The sequence below is a fragment of the Mustela nivalis genome (assembly GCF_964662115.1).
Source record: "Mustela nivalis genome assembly, chromosome: 3".
NCBI lineage: Eukaryota > Metazoa > Chordata > Mammalia > Carnivora > Mustelidae > Mustela > Mustela nivalis.
Genome location: NC_139022.1, coordinates 18,533,009 through 18,552,320, shown reverse-complemented (window position 1 = coordinate 18,552,320; position 19,312 = coordinate 18,533,009).

Here is a 19,312-nt window from a genome sequence, read left to right as displayed (position 1 = left end):
GGTGAAACCTGATATGACCTGCCAGGGAGGGGACATGTCAAGCGGCGAGCTCTCTTCTCCCTGCATCCTCTCGGCTTCAGTACAGCAGAAGAACATGTTGCTTCCTTTAGGATGTGCCTAGAAATGAGCTGGGCAGGAGGGTTTTCTCTTTATGGGGTGCCTGGATACATGGGTTCCAATTCTGTTGGGCTCTGTCGTCAGGGAAGTGAGGTCACCACTGCCTGGGGGCTCCTTACCAAACTTTCTGCTCCACCAGAGCTCCCTGAGCCACTGGTCCCCAAGCTGCTCAAGGCTCACACTCCACTCAATGCAGTGCCCATCCAGTGACCCCCATACAGCCTTCCCCCAGCTCTTGGGAGGCCTGGGTGCAGCTGTTGTCCCCACTGGAGGGAACAGAGCTGGGTTTAGACCAGGTTAGTGTTAGGGTTAGGGAGAAGAAAGACTTAGGGTCAGGTTTAGGTTTAGACCTTGTTGGGGTCAGGGTTAGCGAGGCTTAGGGTAGGGGTCAGGATTAGGGTTAGGTTCATGGTTAGGTTTAGGGTCATGCTCACAGTAGGGTCATGGTTAGGGTTATGGTCAGAGTCAGGGCAGGGTCAGTGTTAGGGTGACTGTTAGGTTTAGTGTCAGGTTCAGGATGATGGTCAGATTTAGGGTCAGGTTCAAGTTTTTGTTTGGGGGCAAGGTCATGTCAGTTCAGGGTTAGGTTTAGGACAGGTTTAGTGTCTCGGTAGGGTCAGGGTCAGGGTTAGGTTCATAGTTATGGTAAGGTCAGCTTTATGTTTAGGTTCTGTTTTATGAGTAGGTTCAGGATCAGGGTGAGCTTTAGGGTTACGATTCTGTTCAGGATAAGGGTTTGCATCAGAGTTAGGTTTACAGTCAGGGTTAGGGTCAGTGTTAAGGTCAAGGCCAGGGTTAGGTTTAAGTTTAAGATCTGACAAAGGCAAATTTCAGAGTTAGGGTTAAGATCATGGTCATGGAGAGGATCTGGATTATTGTTAAAGTGTGGTTAGGGTTAGGGAAGAGGTAGGTTGAGGGTTAGGGTTAGACCGGGTAAGGGTCAGTGTCAGGGATAATGTTAGGGGTTAGTTTTAGGGTTAGGTTCATCGTTAGGTTTGGGGTCAGGGCCCGTGTTAGTGTCAGGGAGGGTTAGGTTTAGGGTTAGAGTTAGGGTCAGGCTCACATCAGTTTCAGAGTTAGTGTTAGGGTCAGGGTCAGGGTCACTTTTAGGTTCAGGGTTAGGTTTCTGGTGTTTGCCTGAGTCAGGGTCAGGTGAAGACTAGAGCCAGTGTCAGGTTTACGGTCAGGATCAGGTATTGGTTTAAAGTCCACATTAGTGTCAACAACAGGGTTATGTAGTAGTCAGTGTTAGAGTAATGGATTGGATTAGGATCGTAACCATAATAGAGTATTTAATTGCATCCTAGCTTTCATCAAAGGTAAGATGCACTATAGTTTATGTTCGCCTAAGAAAGAGAAATGCTGTCAGTTAAACTAGGATATATCATCAAGTGCAAGGTGAGTACCACCTTAAGAGATATTAAAATGGGGGGGGGGGACAAATCTTAAAACAAGTAAATTGTGGTAGTACCATAGCCGAAAAAAAAAAAAAAAAGCTTTCTATTAACAAAGTGTTCAGAAGGGGGGGGCCACTGTAAACAATAAGAGTTTTCACTGCCGGGACAATTTTGTTGCAGAAACAGCTGAAAGCTATCAGATCAGACAGAGCCAAGGGCTGGAGGGATTTTAAAATGAAAAAAACGGAACCATATCTAACAAAACAAAAATAAAAACCAATGGCCAAGATTTCAAGTTTGCTAATAAAGGTATGACATTCTCCTAAGACATGCGAGTGACTTGATCACTTTATTTATATATTTATATTTGAAGAAGAAGGAACTATTTGATGCAGCAAATCCACGTTGGTTAAAAATTACCAGATATGGGGGCTCATGGGTGGCTCAGTGGTTTAGGCCTCTGCCCTCGGCTCAGGTCATGAATTCAGGGTCCTGGGATGGAGCCCCACATTGGGATCTCTGCTCAGAGGGCAGCCTGCTTCCCCCCTCTTTCTCTGCCTCCATCTCTACCTACTTGTGATCTGTCTGTCAAATGGGTAAATAAGATCTTTAAAAAAGGAATTACTAGATGTGAAATACATCGAGGGTATGGGAAGGAAAATGATTTCACCTGATCTGACTAGGAAGTGGTTGAAGCCGGAATTAAAGTGCTATAAAAAGAGTAAAGACCTGGGAAATATATGGGGTAAAAATCCGTAGAAAAACAGCAATAATAACTGGCTGCTCTTTATTGACCAGATCATGCGGTAGGCAAAGAAGAGATGGTTTTAGCCAGAGGATGATCTCCGTGTGTCTTCATGATCTGGCATTTCCTGCAAGCCAGGCATGGGGCTCTGCACTGCAGCTGCAAATGCTGGGGGCCCTCATTGTCCCTTTTCTCTTCTCAGGGGGACAACGGGCATGTCCATGATGCTGTGTGACAGGCTTTACCACAGGGAGATAATTGACTGCTAAGGGTGGGTGGGAGCCGGGAAAAGCCACTTAGGAACAGATTTCCAGGGGAGGTGATAGACAAGGGCAAAGCGAAGAATGAGGATGAGTGTGTCAAGTTTCAAAGTGCCAGGAGGCAGCACAGTGCATTCGGGAAAAGACAGCAAGTTCATGACAACCGACAGCTGATCTGGCATCATCACCTGGGGATGGAGGCTGAGCCCCGGGGTTAACACTGGGGATGAGATGGTTTATATACTATGGCGAGGAGGTGAGGTACTACACTGTGGGGGCACAGGGAGCTACCGGAGGATTTCAAATATCAGAATCGTAACTATAATAGAGTATTTAATTGCATCCTAGCTTTCATCAAGGGTAAGATGCACTATAGTTTATGTTCGACTAAGAAAGAGAAATGCTGTCAGTTAAACTAGGATATGTCATCAAGTGCAAGGTGAGTGCCACCTTAAGAGATATTAAAATGGGGGGGACAAATCTTAGAACAAGTAAATTGTGGTAGTAGAATAATTAAGAAAGATCCAACACTTGGATCAACTAAAGAAGTGATTATTGCTTACCATGTGCCCCAAACTATATTAAGTCCTAGAACAAGAGACGTGCTCATCTTGATGCCCCGCAGCTGTTAGACCCAAGGTACAGAGGGGAGTAGCCAACGACCAGCAGGCCCCAAGTGCCATGTGCAGACTCTAAGAGCAACTGCCTTTGAAAGAGGAAACGGTTGAGAGTGGGCTTTCTGATGTAGAGAATTACTAGCTGGGAAAGTAGGACAATTGACACGGAATCTGAATTGATGCCCCTACATGACAGAGTTGGTGAAACTTCCCTTCTCAGAGATCTTGAGGCTCCTCTGAAATGAATTTTTCATTTTGGACAGAACATTCAGGATAAATATGATCTGTTTGAGATCCTGGTTCTCTCATTAGGACAGTTTCTTAGGATTCACTGGCACAAGAAAAGGGTTTTGATAATCCAGGTAAATCCTGACAAAAGCCTAGCACGGGATCTATGAAAATCTAACCACTCAGAGGAGAACAACAGATAAAGGGCCAGGCCGACCTGACCCTGCAGGATAGGTAAGGCTGGTCTGGCAACAGGGGTAGAGGGGAAGTGCCCATCTCCTGCTAGAAGAGCTAGAGAACACCCCTTCCGGAGAGACCACCAGGAGAGGAGAGCAGTAGGTGCTGATGATGAAGAATATTTTAATCAGCAGAGAAGGTCAAAATTACAAAGTTCCACGATCAGAGTAAACATATGGGATAAAAAATAAAAAATAAAGAAAAAAGATTTTTTTGAAAGGACTTTTTTTTAAAGGAATTTAAACAAAAGTCCTTTTAAAGAGACAGTTGGCTGTTTAAAGCAATAGTACAACTCACTGTGAGAATCGCCACATTATTTATTGGGGTAAAAAGGACCTGGAATGTAGAAAGACCTATTCTGCAGAGGAAAAAATAGAATCACTAACAGGCCTCATGCCTTGCACAGCCAGTGGCTAGAATCCCTGCCTCATGAGACCCTGTGCTAGAAGGCCGCTAGAACCATCTCAACTATGTTAGTCTTTCTTGGAAGCCAACAAGTGTTTGCCCAGTTAAGAACGCGGTAACAATCAGTCACGTTATGTTATAATGATTGTCGATATCTTTAAAACCCTTGTCAAGTTCCTTTTCGAGTAAACCTCACCCCACCCTTAGAGAAATTTATCTGTGGTTCACCTCTTTGAAATACCTCATTGTTGTTCCACATGTACCATAGCCGAAAAAAAAAAAAAAAAAGCTTTCTATTAACAAAGTGTTCAGAAGGGGGCGCTACTGTAAACAATGAGAGTTTTCGCTGCCGGGACAATTTTGTTGCAGAAACAGCTGAAAGCAATCAGGTCAGACAGAGCCAAGGGCTGGAGGGATTTTTAAAATGACAAAAACCGAACCAAATCTAACCAAAACAAAAATCAAAAACAATGGCCAAGATTTCAAGTTTGCTACTAAAGGTATGACATTGTCCTAAGACATGCGAGTGACTTGATCACTTTATTTATATATTTATATTTGAAGAAGAAGGAACTATTTGATGCAGCAAATCCACGTTGGTTAAAAATTACGAGATATGGGGGCTCATGGGTGGCTCAGTGGTTTAAGCCTCTGCCCTCGGCTCAGGTCATGAATTCAGGGCCCTGGGATGGAGCCCCACATTGGGATCTCTGCTCAGCGGGGAGCCTGCTTCCCCCCTCTTTCTCTGCCTCCATCTCTACCTACTTGTGATCTGTCTGTCAAATGGGTAAATAAGATCTTTAAAAAAAGAATTACTAGATGTGAAATACATCGAGGGTATTGTAAGGAAAATGATTTTACCTGATCTGACTAGGAAGTGGTTGAAGCCTGAATTAAAGTGCTATAAAAAGAGTAAAGACCTGGGAAATATATGGGGTAAAAATCCGTAGAAAAACAGCAATAATAACTGGCTGCTCTTTATTGACCAGATCATGCGGTAGGCAAAGAAGAGATGGTTTTAGCCAGAGGATGATCTCCGTGTGTCCTCATGATCTGGCATTTCCTGCAAGCCAGGCATGGGGCTCTGCACTAGAGCTGCAAATGCTGGGTCCCTCATTGTCCCTTTTCTCTTCTCAGGGGGACAACGGGCATGTCCATGATGCAGTGTGACAGGCTTTACCACAGGGAGATAATAGACTGCAAAGGGTAGGTGGGAGCCGGGAAAAGCCACTTAGGAACAGATTTTCAGGGGAGGTGATAGACAAGGGCAAAGCGAAGAATTAGGATGAGTGTGTCAAGTTTCAAAGTGCCAGGAGACAGCACAGTGCATTCGGGAAACTACAACAAGTTCATGACAACCGACAGCTGATCTGGCAGCATCACCTGGGGATGGAGGCTGAGCCCCGGGGTTAACACTGGGGGTGAGAAGGTTTATATACTATGGCGATGAGGTGAGGTACTACACTGTGGGGGCACAGGGAGCTACCGGAGGATTTCAAATATCAGAATCGTAACTATAGTAGAGTATTTAATTGCATCCTAGCTTTCATCAAGTGTAAGATGCACTATAGTTTATGTTCGACTAAGAAAGAGAAATGCTGTCAGTTAAACTAGGATATGTCATCAAGTGCAAGGTGAGTGCCACCTTAAGAGATATTAAAATGGGGGGGACAAATCATAGAACAAGTAAATTGTGGTAGTAGAATAATTAAGAAAGATCCAACACTTGGATCAACTAAAGAAGTGATTATTGCTTACCATGTGCCCCAAACTATATTAAGTCCTAGAACAAGAGACGTGCTCATCTTGATGCCCCGCAGCTGTTAGACCCAAGGTACAGAGGGGAGTAGCCAACGACCAGCAGGCCCCAAGTGCCATGTGCAGACTCTAAGAGCAACTGCCTTTGAAAGAGGAAACGGTTGAGAGTGGGCTTTCTGATGTAGAGAATTACTAGCTGGGAAAGTAGGACAATTGACACGGAATCTGAATTGATGCCCCTACATGACAGAGTTGGTGAAACTTCCCTTCTCAGAGATCTTGAGGCTCCTCTGAAATGAATTTTTCATTTTGGACAGAACATTCAGGATAAATATGATCTGTTTGAGATCCTGGTTCTCTCATTAGGACAGTTTCTTAGGATTCACTGGCACAAGAAAAGGGTTTTGATAATCCAGGTAAATCCTGACAAAAGCCTAGCACGGGATCTATGAAAATCTAACCACTCAGAGGAGAACAACAGATAAAGGGCCAGGCCGACCTGACCCTGCAGGATAGGTAAGGCTGGTCTGGCAACAGGGGTAGAGGTGAAGTGCCCATCTCCTGCTAGAAGAGCTAGAGAAGACCCCTTCCGGAGAGACCACCAGGAGAGGAGAGCAGTAGGTGCTGATGATGAAGAATATTTTAATCAGCAGAGAAGGTCAAAATGACAAAGTTCCACGATCAGAGTAAACATATGGGATAAAAAATAAAAAATAAAGAAAAAAGATTTTTTTGAAAGGACTTTTTTTTAAAGGAATTTAAACAAAAGTCCTTTTAAAGAGACAGTTGGCTGTTTAAAGCAATAGTACAACTCACTGTGAGAATCGCCACATTATTTATTGGGGTAAAAAGGACCTGGAATGTAGAAAGACCTATTCTGCAGAGGAAAAAATAGAATCACTAACAGGCCTCATGCCTTGCACAGCCAGTGGCTAGAATCCCTGCCTCATGAGACCCTGTGCTAGAAGGCCGCTAGAACCATCTCAACTATGTTAGTCTTTCTTGGAAGCCAACAAGTGTTTGCCCAGTTAAGAGCGCGGTAACAATCAGTCACGTTATGTTATAATGATTGTCGATATCTTTAAAACCCTTGTCAAGTTCCTTTTCGAGTAAACCTCACCCCACCCTTAGAGAAATTTATCTGTGGTTCACCTCTTTGAAATACCTCATTGTTGTTCCACATGTACCATAGCCGAAAAAAAAAAAAAAAAAAAGCTTTCTATTAACAAAGTGTTCAGAAGGGGGCGCCACTGTAAACAATGAGAGTTTTCGCTGCAGGGACAATTTTGTTGCAGAAACAGCTGAAAGCAATCAGGTCAGACAGAGCCAAGGGCTGGAGGGATTTTTAAAATGACAAAAACCGAACCAAATCTAACCAAAACAAAAATCAAAAACAATGGCCAAGATTTCAAGTTTGCCTCTAAAGGTATGACATTCTCCTAAGACATGCGAGTGACTTGATCACTTTATTTATATATTTATATTTGAAGAAGAAGGAACTATTTGATGCAGCAAATCCACGTTGGTTAAAAATTACCAGATATGGGGGCTCATGGGTGGCTCAGTGGTTTAGGCCTCTGCCCTCGGCTCAGGTCATGAATTCAGGGTCCTGGGATGGAGCCCCACATTGGGATCTCTGCTCAGAGGGCAGCCTGCTTCCCCCCTCTTTCTCTGCCTCCATCTCTACCTACTTGTGATCTGTCTGTCAAATGGGTAAATAAGATCTTTAAAAAAAGAATTACTAGATGTGAAATACATCAAGGGTATGGGAAGGAAAATGATTTCACCTGATCTGACTAGGAAGTGGTTGAAGCCTGAATTAAAGTGCTATGAAAAGAGTAAAGACCGGGGAAATATATGGGGTAAAAATCCGTAGAAAAACAGCAATAATAACTGGCTGCTCTTTATTGACCAGATCATGCGGTAGGCAAAGAAGAGATGGTTTTAGCCAGAGGATGATCTCCGTGTGTCTTCATGATCTGGCATTTCCTGCAAGCCAGGCATGGGGCTCTGCACTGCAGCTGCAAATGCTGGGGGCCCTCATTGTCCCTTTTCTCTTCTCAGGGGGACAACGGGCATGTCCATGATGCTGTGTGACAGGCTTTACCACAGGGAGATAATTGACTGCTAAGGGTGGGTGGGAGCCGGGAAAAGCCACTTAGGAACAGATTTTCAGGGGAGGTGATAGACAAGGGCAAAGCGAAGAATGAGGATGAGTGTGTCAAGTTTCAAAGTGCCAGGAGGCAGCACAGTGCATTCGGGAAAAGACAGCAAGTTCATGACAACCGACAGCTGATCTGGCATCATGACCTGGGGATGGAGGCTGAGCCCCGGGGTTAACACTGGGGATGAGATGGTTTATATACTATGGCGAGGAGGTGAGGTACTACACTGTGGGGGCACAGGGAGCTACCGGAGGATTTCAAATATCAGAACCGTAACTATAATAGAGTATTTAATTGCATCCTAGCTTTCATCAAGGGTAAGATGCACTATAGTTTATGTTCGACTAAGAAAGAGATATGCTGTCAGTTAAACTAGGATATGTCATCAAGTGCAAGGTGAGTGCCACCTTAAGAGATATTAAAATGGGGGGGACAAATCTTAGAAAAGTAAATTGTGGTAGTAGAATAATTAAGAAAGATCCAACACTTGGATCAACTAAAGAAGTGATTATTGCTTACCATGTGCCCCAAACTATATTAAGTCCTAGAACAAGAGACGTGCTCATCTTGATGCCCCGCAGCTGTTAGACCCAAGGTACAGAGGGGAGTAGCCAACGACCAGCAGGCCCCAAGTGCCATGTGCAGACTCTAAGAGCAACTGCCTTTGAAAGAGGAAACGGTTGAGAGTGGGCTTTCTGATGTAGAGAATTACTAGCTGGGAAAGTAGGACAATTGACACGGAATCTGAATTGATGCCCCTACATGACAGAGTTGGTGAAACTTCCCTTCTCAGAGATCTTGAGGCTCCTCTGAAATGAATTTTTCATTTTGGACAGAACATTCAGGATAAATATGATCTGTTTGAGATCCTGGTTCTCTCATTAGGACAGTTTCTTAGGATTCACTGGCACAAGAAAAGGGTTTTGATAATCCAGGTAAATCCTGACAAAAGCCTAGCACGGGATCTATGAAAATCTAACCACTCAGAGGAGAACAACAGATAAAGGGCCAGGCCGACCTGACCCTGCAGGATAGGTAAGGCTGGTCTGGCAACAGGGGTAGAGGGGAAGTGCCCATCTCCTGCTAGAAGAGCTAGAGAACACCCCTTCCGGAGAGACCACCAGGAGAGGAGAGCAGTAGGTGCTGATGATGAAGAATATTTTAATCAGCAGAGAAGGTCAAAATGACAAAGTTCCACGATCAGTGTAAACATATGGGATAAAAAATAAAAAATAAAGAAAAAAGATTTTTTTGAAAGGACTTTTTTTAAAAGGAATTTAAACAAAAGTCCTTTTAAAGAGACAGTTGGCTGTTTAAACCAATAGTACAACTCACTGAGAGAATCGCCACATTATTTATTGGGGTAAAAAGGACCTGGAATGTAGAAAGACCTATTCTGCAGAGGAAAAAATAGAATCACTAACAGGCCTCATGCCTTGCACAGCCAGTGGCTAGAATCCCTGCCTCATGAGACCCTGTGCTAGAAGGCCGCTAGAACCATCTCAACTATGTTAGTCTTTCTTGGAAGCCAACAAGTGTTTGCCCAGTTAAGAGCGTGGTAACAATCAGTCACGTTATGTTATAATGATTGTCGATATCTTTAAAACCCTTGTCAAGTTCCTTTTCGAGTAACCCTCACCCCACCCTTAGAGAAATTTATCTGTGGTTCACCTCTTTGAAATACCTCATTGTTGTTCCACATGTACCATAGCCGAAAAAAAAAAAAAAAAAGCTTTCTATTAACAAAGTGTTCAGAAGGGGGCGCCACTGTAAACAATGAGAGTTTTCGATTCCGGGACAATTTTGTTGCAGAAACAGCTGAAAGCAATCAGGTCAGACAGAGCCAAGGGCTGGAGGGATTTTTAAAATGACAAAAACCGAACCAAATCTAACCAAAACAAAAATCAAAAACAATGGCCAAGATTTCAAGTTTGCTACTAAAGGTATGACATTGTCCTAAGACATGCGAGTGACTTGATCACTTTATTTATATATTTATATTTGAAGAAGAAGGAACTATTTGATGCAGCAAATCCACGTTGGTTAAAAATTACCAGATATGGGGGCTCATGGGTGGCTCAGTGGTTTAGGCCTCTGCCCTCGGCTCAGGTCATGAATTCAGGGCCCTGGGATGGAGCCCCACATTGGGATCTCTGCTCAGAGGGCAGCCTGCTTCCCCCCTCTTTCTCTGCCTCCATCTCTACCTACTTGTGATCTGTCTGTCAAATGGGTAAATAAGATCTTTAAAAAAAGAATTACTAGATGTGAAATACATCAAGGGTATGGGAAGGAAAATGATTTCACCTGATCTGACTAGGAAGTGGTTGAAGCCTGAATTAAAGTGCTATAAAAAGAGTAAAGACCTGGGAAATATATGGGGTAAAAATCCGTAGAAAAACAGCAATAATAACTGGCTGCTCTTTATTGACCAGATCATGCGGTAGGCAAAGAAGAGATGGTTTTAGCCAGAGGATGATCTCCGTGTGTCCTCATGATCTGGCATTTCCTGCAAGCCAGGCATGGGGCTCTGCACTAGAGCTGCAAATGCTGGGTCCCTCATTGTCCCTTTTCTCTTCTCAGGGGGACAACGGGCATGTCCATGATGCAGTGTGACAGGCTTTACCACAGGGAGATAATAGACTGCAAAGGGTAGGTGGGAGCCGGGAAAAGCCACTTAGGAACAGATTTTCAGGGGTGGTGATAGACAAGGGCAAAGCGAAGAATTAGGATGAGTGTGTCAAGTTTCAAAGTGCCAGGAGACAGCACAGTGCATTCGGGAAACTACAGCAAGTTCATGACAACCGACAGCTGATCTGGCAGCATCACCTGGGGATGGAGGCTGAGCCCCGGGGTTAACACTGGGGATGTGATGGTTTGTATACTATGGCGAGGAGGTGAGGTACTACACTGTGGGGGCACAGGGAGCTACCGGAGGATTTCAAATATCAGAATCGTAACTATAGTAGAGTATTTAATTGCATCCTAGCTTTCATCAAGTGTAAGATGCACTATAGTTTATGTTCAACTAAGAAAGAGAAATGCTGTCAGTTAAAATAAGATATGTCATCAAGTGCAAGGTGAGTGCCACCTTAAGAGATATTAAAATGGGGGGACAAATCATAGAACAAGTAAATTGTGGTAGTAGAATAATTAAGAAAGATCCACCACTTGGATCAACTAAAGAAGTGATTATTGCTTACCATGTGCCCCAAACTATATTAAGTCCTAGAACAAGAGACGTGCTCATCTTGATGCCCCGCAGCTGTTAGACCCAAGGTACAGAGGGGAGTAGCCAACGACCAGCAGGCCCCAAGTGCCATGTGCAGACTCTAAGAGCAACTGCCTTTGAAAGAGGAAACGGTTGAGAGTGGGCTTTCTGATGTAGAGAATTACTAGCTGGGAAAGTAGGACAATTGACACGGAATCTGAATTGATGCCCCTACATGACAGAGTTGGTGAAACTTCCCTTCTCAGAGATCTTGAGGCTCCTCTGAAATGAATTTTTCATTTTGGACAGAACATTCAGGATAAATATGATCTGTTTGAGATCCTGGTTCTCTCATTAGGACAGTTTCTTAGGATTCACTGGCACAAGAAAAGGGTTTTGATAATCCAGGTAAATCCTGACAAAAGCCTAGCACGGGATCTATGAAAATCTAACCACTCAGAGGAGAACAACAGATAAAGGGCCAGGCCGACCTGACCCTGCAGGATAGGAAAGGCTGGTCTGGCAACAGGGGTAGAGGGGAAGTGCCCATCTCCTGCTAGAAGAGCTAGAGAACACCCCTTCCGGAGAGACCACCAGGAGAGGAGAGCAGTAGGTGCTGATGATGAAGAATATTTTAATCAGCAGAGAAGGTCAAAATGACAAAGTTCCACGATCAGAGTAAACATATGGGATAAAAAATAAAAAATAAAGAAAAAAGATTTTTTTGAAAGGACTTTTTTTTAAAGGAATTTAAACAAAAGTCCTTTTAAAGAGACAGTTGGCTGTTTAAACCAATAGTACAACTCACTGAGAGAATCGCCACATTATTTAATGGGGTAAGAAGGACCTGGAATGTAGAAAGACCTATTCTGCAGAGGAAAAAATAGAATCACTAACAGGCCTCATGCCTTGCACAGCCAGTGGCTAGAATCCCTGCCTCATGAGACCCTGTGCTAGAAGGCCGCTAGAACCATCTCAACTATGTTAGTCTTTCTTGGAAGCCAACAAGTGTTTGCCCAGTTAAGAGCGCGGTAACAATCAGTCACGTTATGTTATAATGATTGTCGATATCTTTAAGACCCTTGTCAAGTTCCTTTTCGAGTAACCCTCACCCCACCCTTAGAGAAATTTATCTGTGGTTCACCTCTTTGAAATACCTCATTGTTGTTCCACATGTACCATAGCCGAAAAAAAAAAAAAAAAAAAGCTTTCTATTAACAAAGTGTTCAGAAGGGGGCGCCACTGTAAACAATGAGAGTTTTCGCTGCAGGGACAATTTTGTTGCAGAAACAGCTGAAAGCAATCAGGTCAGACAGAGCCAAGGGCTGGAGGGATTTTTAAAATGACAAAAACCGAACCAAATCTAACCAAAACAAAAATCAAAAACAATGGCCAAGATTTCAAGTTTGCTACTAAAGGTATGACATTCTCCTAAGACATGCGAGTGACTTGATCACTTTATTTATATATTTATATTTGAAGAAGAAGGAACTATTTGATGCAGCAAATCCACGTTGGTTAAAAATTACCAGATATGGGGGCTCATGGGTGGCTCAGTGGTTTAGGCCTCTGCCCTCGGCTCAGGTCATGAATTCAGGGTCCTGGGATGGAGCCCCACATTGGGATCTCTGCTCAGAGGGCAGCCTGCTTCCCCCCTCTTTCTCTGCCTCCATCTCTACCTACTTGTGATCTGTCTGTCAAATGGGTAAGTAAGATCTTTAAAAAAAGAATTACTAGATGTGAAATACATCGAGGGTATGGGAAGGAAAATGATTTCACCTGATCTGACTAGGAAGTGGTTGAAGCCTGAATTAAAGTGCTATAAAAAGAGTAAAGACCTGGGAAATATATGGGGTAAAAATCCGTAGAAAAACAGCAATAATAACTGGCTGCTCTTTATTGACCAGATCATTCGGTAGGCAAAGAAGAGATGGTTTTAGCCAGAGGATGATCTCCGTGTGTCTTCATGATCTGGCATTTCCTGCAAGCCAGGCATGGGGCTCTGCACTGCAGCTGCAAATGCTGGGGGCCCTCATTGTCCCTTTTCTCTTCTCAGGGGGACAACGGGCATGTCCATGATGCTGTGTGACAGGCTTTACCACAGGGAGATAATTGACTGCTAAGGGTGGGTGGGAGCCGGGAAAAGCCACTTAGGAACAGATTTCCAGGGGAGGTGATAGACAAGGGCAAAGCGAAGAATGAGGATGAGTGTGTCAAGTTTCAAAGTGCCAGGAGGCAGCACAGTGCATTCGGGAAAAGACAGCAAGTTCATGACAACCGACAGCTGATCTGGCAGCATCACCTGGGGATGGAGGCTGAGCCCCGGGGTTAACACTGGGGATGAGATGGTTTATATACTATGGCGAGGAGGTGAGGTACTACACTGTGGGGGCACAGGGAGCTACCGGAGGATTTCAAATATCAGAATCGTAACTATAATAGAGTATTTAATTGCATCCTAGCTTTCATCAAGGGTAAGATGCACTATAGTTTATGTTCGACTAAGAAAGAGAAATGCTGTCAGTTAAACTAGGATATGTCATCAAGTGCAAGGTGAGTGCCACCTTAAGAGATATTAAAATGGGGGGGACAAATCTTAGAACAAGTAAATTGTGGTAGTAGAATAATTAAGAAAGATCCAACACTTGGATCAACTAAAGAAGTGATTATTGCTTACCATGTGCCCCAAACTATATTAAGTCCTAGAACAAGAGACGTGCTCATCTTGATGCCCCGCAGCTGTTAGACCCAAGGTACAGAGGGGAGTAGCCAACGACCAGCAGGCCCCAAGTGCCATGTGCAGACTCTAAGAGCAACTGCCTTTGAAAGAGGAAACGGTTGAGAGTGGGCTTTCTGATGTAGAGAATTACTAGCTGGGAAAGTAGGACAATTGACACGGAATCTGAATTGATGCCCCTACATGACAGAGTTGGTGAAACTTCCCTTCTCAGAGATCTTGAGGCTCCTCTGAAATGAATTTTTCATTTTGGACAGAACATTCAGGATAAATATGATCTGTTTGAGATCCTGGTTCTCTCATTAGGACAGTTTCTTAGGATTCACTGGCACAAGAAAAGGGTTTTGATAATCCAGGTAAATCCTGACAAAAGCCTAGCACGGGATCTATGAAAATCTAACCACTCAGAGGAGAACAACAGATAAAGGGCCAGGCCGACCTGACCCTGCAGGATAGGTAAGGCTGGTCTGGCAACAGGGGTAGAGGTGAAGTGCCCATCTCCTGCTAGAAGAGCTAGAGAACACCCCTTCCGGAGAGACCACCAGGAGAGGAGAGCAGTAGGTGCTGATGATGAAGAATATTTTAATCAGCAGAGAAGGTCAAAATGACAAAGTTCCACGATCAGTGTAAACATATGGGATAAAAAATAAAAAATAAAGAAAAAAGATTTTTTTGAAAGGACTTTTTTTTAAAGGAATTTAAACAAAAGTCCTTTTAAAGAGACAGTTGGCTGTTTAAACCAATAGTACAACTCACTGTGAGAATCGCCACATTATTTATTGGGGTAAAAAGGACCTGGAATGTAGAAAGACCTATTCTGCAGAGGAAAAAATAGAATCACTAACAGGCCTCATGCCTTGCACAGCCAGTGGCTAGAATCCCTGCCTCATGAGACCCTGTGCTAGAAGGCCGCTAGAACCATCTCAACTATGTTAGTCTTTCTTGGAAGCCAACAAGTGTTTGCCCAGTTAAGAGCGTGGTAACAATCAGTCACGTTATGTTATAATGATTGTCGATATCTTTAAAACCCTTGTCAAGTTCCTTTTCGAGTAACCCTCACCCCACCCTTAGAGAAATTTATCTGTGGTTCACCTCTTTGAAATACCTCATTGTTGTTCCACATGTACCATAGCCGAAAAAAAAAAAAAAAAAAAGCTTTCTATTAACAAAGTGTTCAGAAGGGGGCGCCACTGTAAACAATGAGAGTTTTCGCTTCCGGGACAATTTTGTTGCAGAAACAGCTGAAAGCAATCAGGTCAGACAGAGCCAAGGGCTGGAGGGATTTTTAAAATGACAAAAACCGAACCAAATCTAACCAAAACAAAAATCAAAAACAATGGCCAAGATTTCAAGTTTGCTACTAAAGGTATGACATTGTCCTAAGACATGCGAGTGACTTGATCACTTTATTTATATATTTATATTTGAAGAAGAAGGAACTATTTGATGCAGCAAATCCACGTTGGTTAAAAATTACCAGATATGGGGGCTCATGGGTGGCTCAGTGGTTTAGGCCTCTGCCCTCGGCTCAGGTCATGAATTCAGGGCCCTGGGATGGAGCCCCACATTGGGATCTCTGCTCAGCGGGGAGCCTGCTTCCCCCCTCTTTCTCTGCCTCCATCTCTACCTACTTGTGATCTGTCTGTCAAATGGGTAAATAAGATCTTTAAAAAAAGAATTACTAGATGTGAAATACATCGAGGGTATGGGAAGGAAAATGATTTCACCTGATCTGACTAGGAAGTGGTTGAAGCCTGAATTAAAGTGCTATAAAAAGAGTAAAGACCTGGGAAATATATGGGGTAAAAATCCCTAGAAAAACAGCAATAATAACTGGCTGCTCTTTATTGACCAGATCATGCGGTAGGCAAAGAAGAGATGGTTTTAGCCAGAGGATGATCTCCGTGTGTCCTCATGATCCGGCATTTCCTGCAAGCCAGGCATGGGGCTCTGCACTAGAGCTGCAAATGCTGGGTCCCTCATTGTCCCTTTTCTCTTCTCAGGGGGACAACGGGCATGTCCATGATGCAGTGTGACAGGCTTTACCACAGGGAGATAATAGACTGCAAAGGGTAGGTGGGAGCCGGGAAACGCCACTTAGGAACAGATTTTCAGGGGTGGTGATAGACAAGGGCAAAGCGAAGAATTAGGATGAGTGTGTCAAGTTTCAAAGTGCCAGGAGACAGCACAGTGCATTCGGGAAACTACAGCAAGTTCATGACAACCGACAGCTGATCTGGCAGCATCACCTGGGGATGGAGGCTGAGCCCCGGGGTTAACACTGGGGATGTGATGGTTTGTATACTATGGCGAGGAGGTGAGGTACTACACTGTGGGGGCACAGGGAGCTACCGGAGGATTTCAAATATCAGAATCGTAACTATAGTAGAGTATTTAATTGCATCCTAGCTTTCATCAAGTGTAAGATGCACTATAGTTTATGTTCAACTAAGAAAGAGAAATGCTGTCAGTTAAAATAAGATATGTCATCAAGTGCAAGGTGAGTGCCACCTTAAGAGATATTAAAATGGGGGGGACAAATCTTAGAACAAGTAAATTGTGGTAGTAGAATAATTAAGAAAGATCCACCACTTGGATCAACTAAAGAAGTGATTATTGCTTACCATGTGCCCCAAACTATATTAAGTCCTAGAACAAGAGACGTGCTCATCTTGATGCCCCGCAGCTGTTAGACCCAAGGTACAGAGGGGAGTAGCCAACGACCAGCAGGCCCCAAGTGCCATGTGCAGACTCTAAGAGCAACTGCCTTTGAAAGAGGAAACGGTTGAGAGTGGGCTTTCTGATGTAGAGAATTACTAGCTGGGAAAGTAGGACAATTGACACGGAATCTGAATTGATGCCCCTACATGACAGAGTTGGTGAAACTTCCCTTCTCAGAGATCTTGAGGCTCCTCTGAAATGAATTTTTCATTTTGGACAGAATATTCAGGATAAATATGATCTGTTTGAGATCCTGGTTCTCTCATTAGGACAGTTTCTTAGGATTCACTGGCACAAGAAAAGGGTTTTGATAATCCAGGTAAATCCTGACAAAAGCCTAGCACGGGATCTATGAAAATCTAACCACTCAGAGGAGAACAACAGAAAAAGGGCCAGGCCGACCTGACCCTGCAGGATAGGTAAGGCTGGTCTGGCAACAGGGGTAGAGGGGAAGTGCCCATCTCCTGCTAGAAGAGCTAGAGAACACCCCTTCCGGAGAGACCACCAGGAGAGGAGAGCAGTAGGTGCTGATGATGAAGAATATTTTAATCAGCAGAGAAGGTCAAAATGACAAAGTTCCACGATCAGAGTAAACATATGGGATAAAAAATAAAAAATAAAGAAAAAAGATTTTTTTGAAAGGACTTTTTTTTAAAGGAATTTAAACAAAAGTCCTTTTAAAGAGACAGTTGGCTGTTTAAACCAATAGTACAACTCACTGAGAGAATCGCCACATTATTTATTGGGGTAAGAAGGACCTGGAATGTAGAAAGACCTATTCTGCAGAGGAAAAAATAGAATCACTAACAGGCCTCATGCCTTGCACAGCCAGTGGCTAGAATCCCTGCCTCATGAGACCCTGTGCTAGAAGGCCGCTAGAACCATCTCAACTATGTTAGTCTTTCTTGGAAGCCAACAAGTGTTTGCCCAGTTAAGAGCGCGGTAACAATCAGTCACGTTATGTTATAATGATTGTCGATATCTTTAAAACCCTTGTCAAGTTCCTTTTCAAGTAACCCTCACCCCACCCTTAGAGAAATTTATCTGTGGTTCACCTCTTTGAAATACCTCATTGTTGTTCCACATGTACCATAGCCGAAAAAAAAAAAAAAAAAAGCTTTCTATTAACAAAGTGTTCAGAAGGGGGCGCCACTGTAAACAATGAGAGTTTTCGCTGCAGGGACAATTTTGTTGCAGAAACAGCTGAAAGCAATCAGGTCAGACAGAGCCAAGGGCTGGAGGGATTTTTAAAATGACAAAAACCGAACCAAATCTAACCAAAACAAAAATCAAAAACAATGGCCAAGATTTCAAGTTTGCTACTAAAGGTATGACATTCTCCTAAGACATGCGAGTGACTTGATCACTTTATTTATATATTTATATTTGAAGAAGAAGGAACTATTTGATGCAGCAAATCCACGTTGGTTAAAAATTACCAGATATGGGGGCTCATGGGTGGCTCAGTGGTTTAGGCCTCTGCCCTCGGCTCAGGTCATGAATTCAGGGTCCTGGGATGGAGCCCCACATTGGGATCTCTGCTCAGAGGGCAGCCTGCTTCCCCCCTCTTTCTCTGCCTCCATCTCTACCTACTTGTGATCTGTCTGTCAAATGGGTAAATAAGATCTTTAAAAAAAGAATTACTAGATGTGAAATACATCGAGGGTATGGGAAGGAAAATGATTTCACCTGATCTGACTAGGAAGTGGTTGAAGCCTGAATTAAAGTGCTATAAAAAGAGTAAAGACCTGGGAAATATATGGGGTAAAAATCCGTAGAAAAACAGCAATAATAACTGGCTGCTCTTTATTGACCAGATCATGCGGTAGGCAAAGAAGAGATGGTTTTAGCCAGAGGATGATCTCCGTGTGTCTTCATGATCTGGCATTTCCTGCAAGCCAGGCATGGGGCTCTGCACTGCAGCTGCAAATGCTGGGGGCCCTCATTGTCCCTTTTCTCTTCTCAGGGGGACAACGGGCATGTCCATGATGCTGTGTGACAGGCTTTACCACAGGGAGATAATTGACTGCTAAGGGTGGGTGGGAGCCGGGAAAAGCCACTTAGGAACAGATTTCCAGGGAAGGTGATAGACAAGGGCAAAGCGAAGAATGAGGATGAGTGTGTCAAGTTTCAAAGTGCCAGGAGGCAGCACAGTGCATTCGGGAAAAGACAGCAAGTTCATGACAACCGACAGCTGATCTGGCATCATGACCTGGGGATGGAGGCTGAGCCCCGGGGTTAACACTGGGGATGAGATGGTTTATATACTATGGCGAGGAGGTGAGGTACTACACTGTGGGGGCACAGGGAGCTACCGGAGGATTTCAAATATCAGAATCGTAACTATAATAGAGTATTTAATTGCATCCTAGCTTTCATCAAGGGTAAGATGCACTATAGTTTATGTTCGACTAAGAAAGAGAAATGCTGTCAGTTAAACTAGGATATGTCATCAAGTGCAAGGTGAGTGCCACCTTAAGAGATATTAAAATGGGGGGGACAAATCTTAGAACAAGTAAATTGTGGTAGTAGAATAATTAAGAAAGATCCAACACTTGGATCAACTAAAGAAGTGATTATTGCTTACCATGTGCCCCAAACTATATTAAGTCCTAGAACAAGAGACGTGCTCATCTTGATGCCCCGCAGCTGTTAGACCCAAGGTACAGAGGGGAGTAGCCAACGACCAGCAGGCCCCAAGTGCCATGTGCAGACTC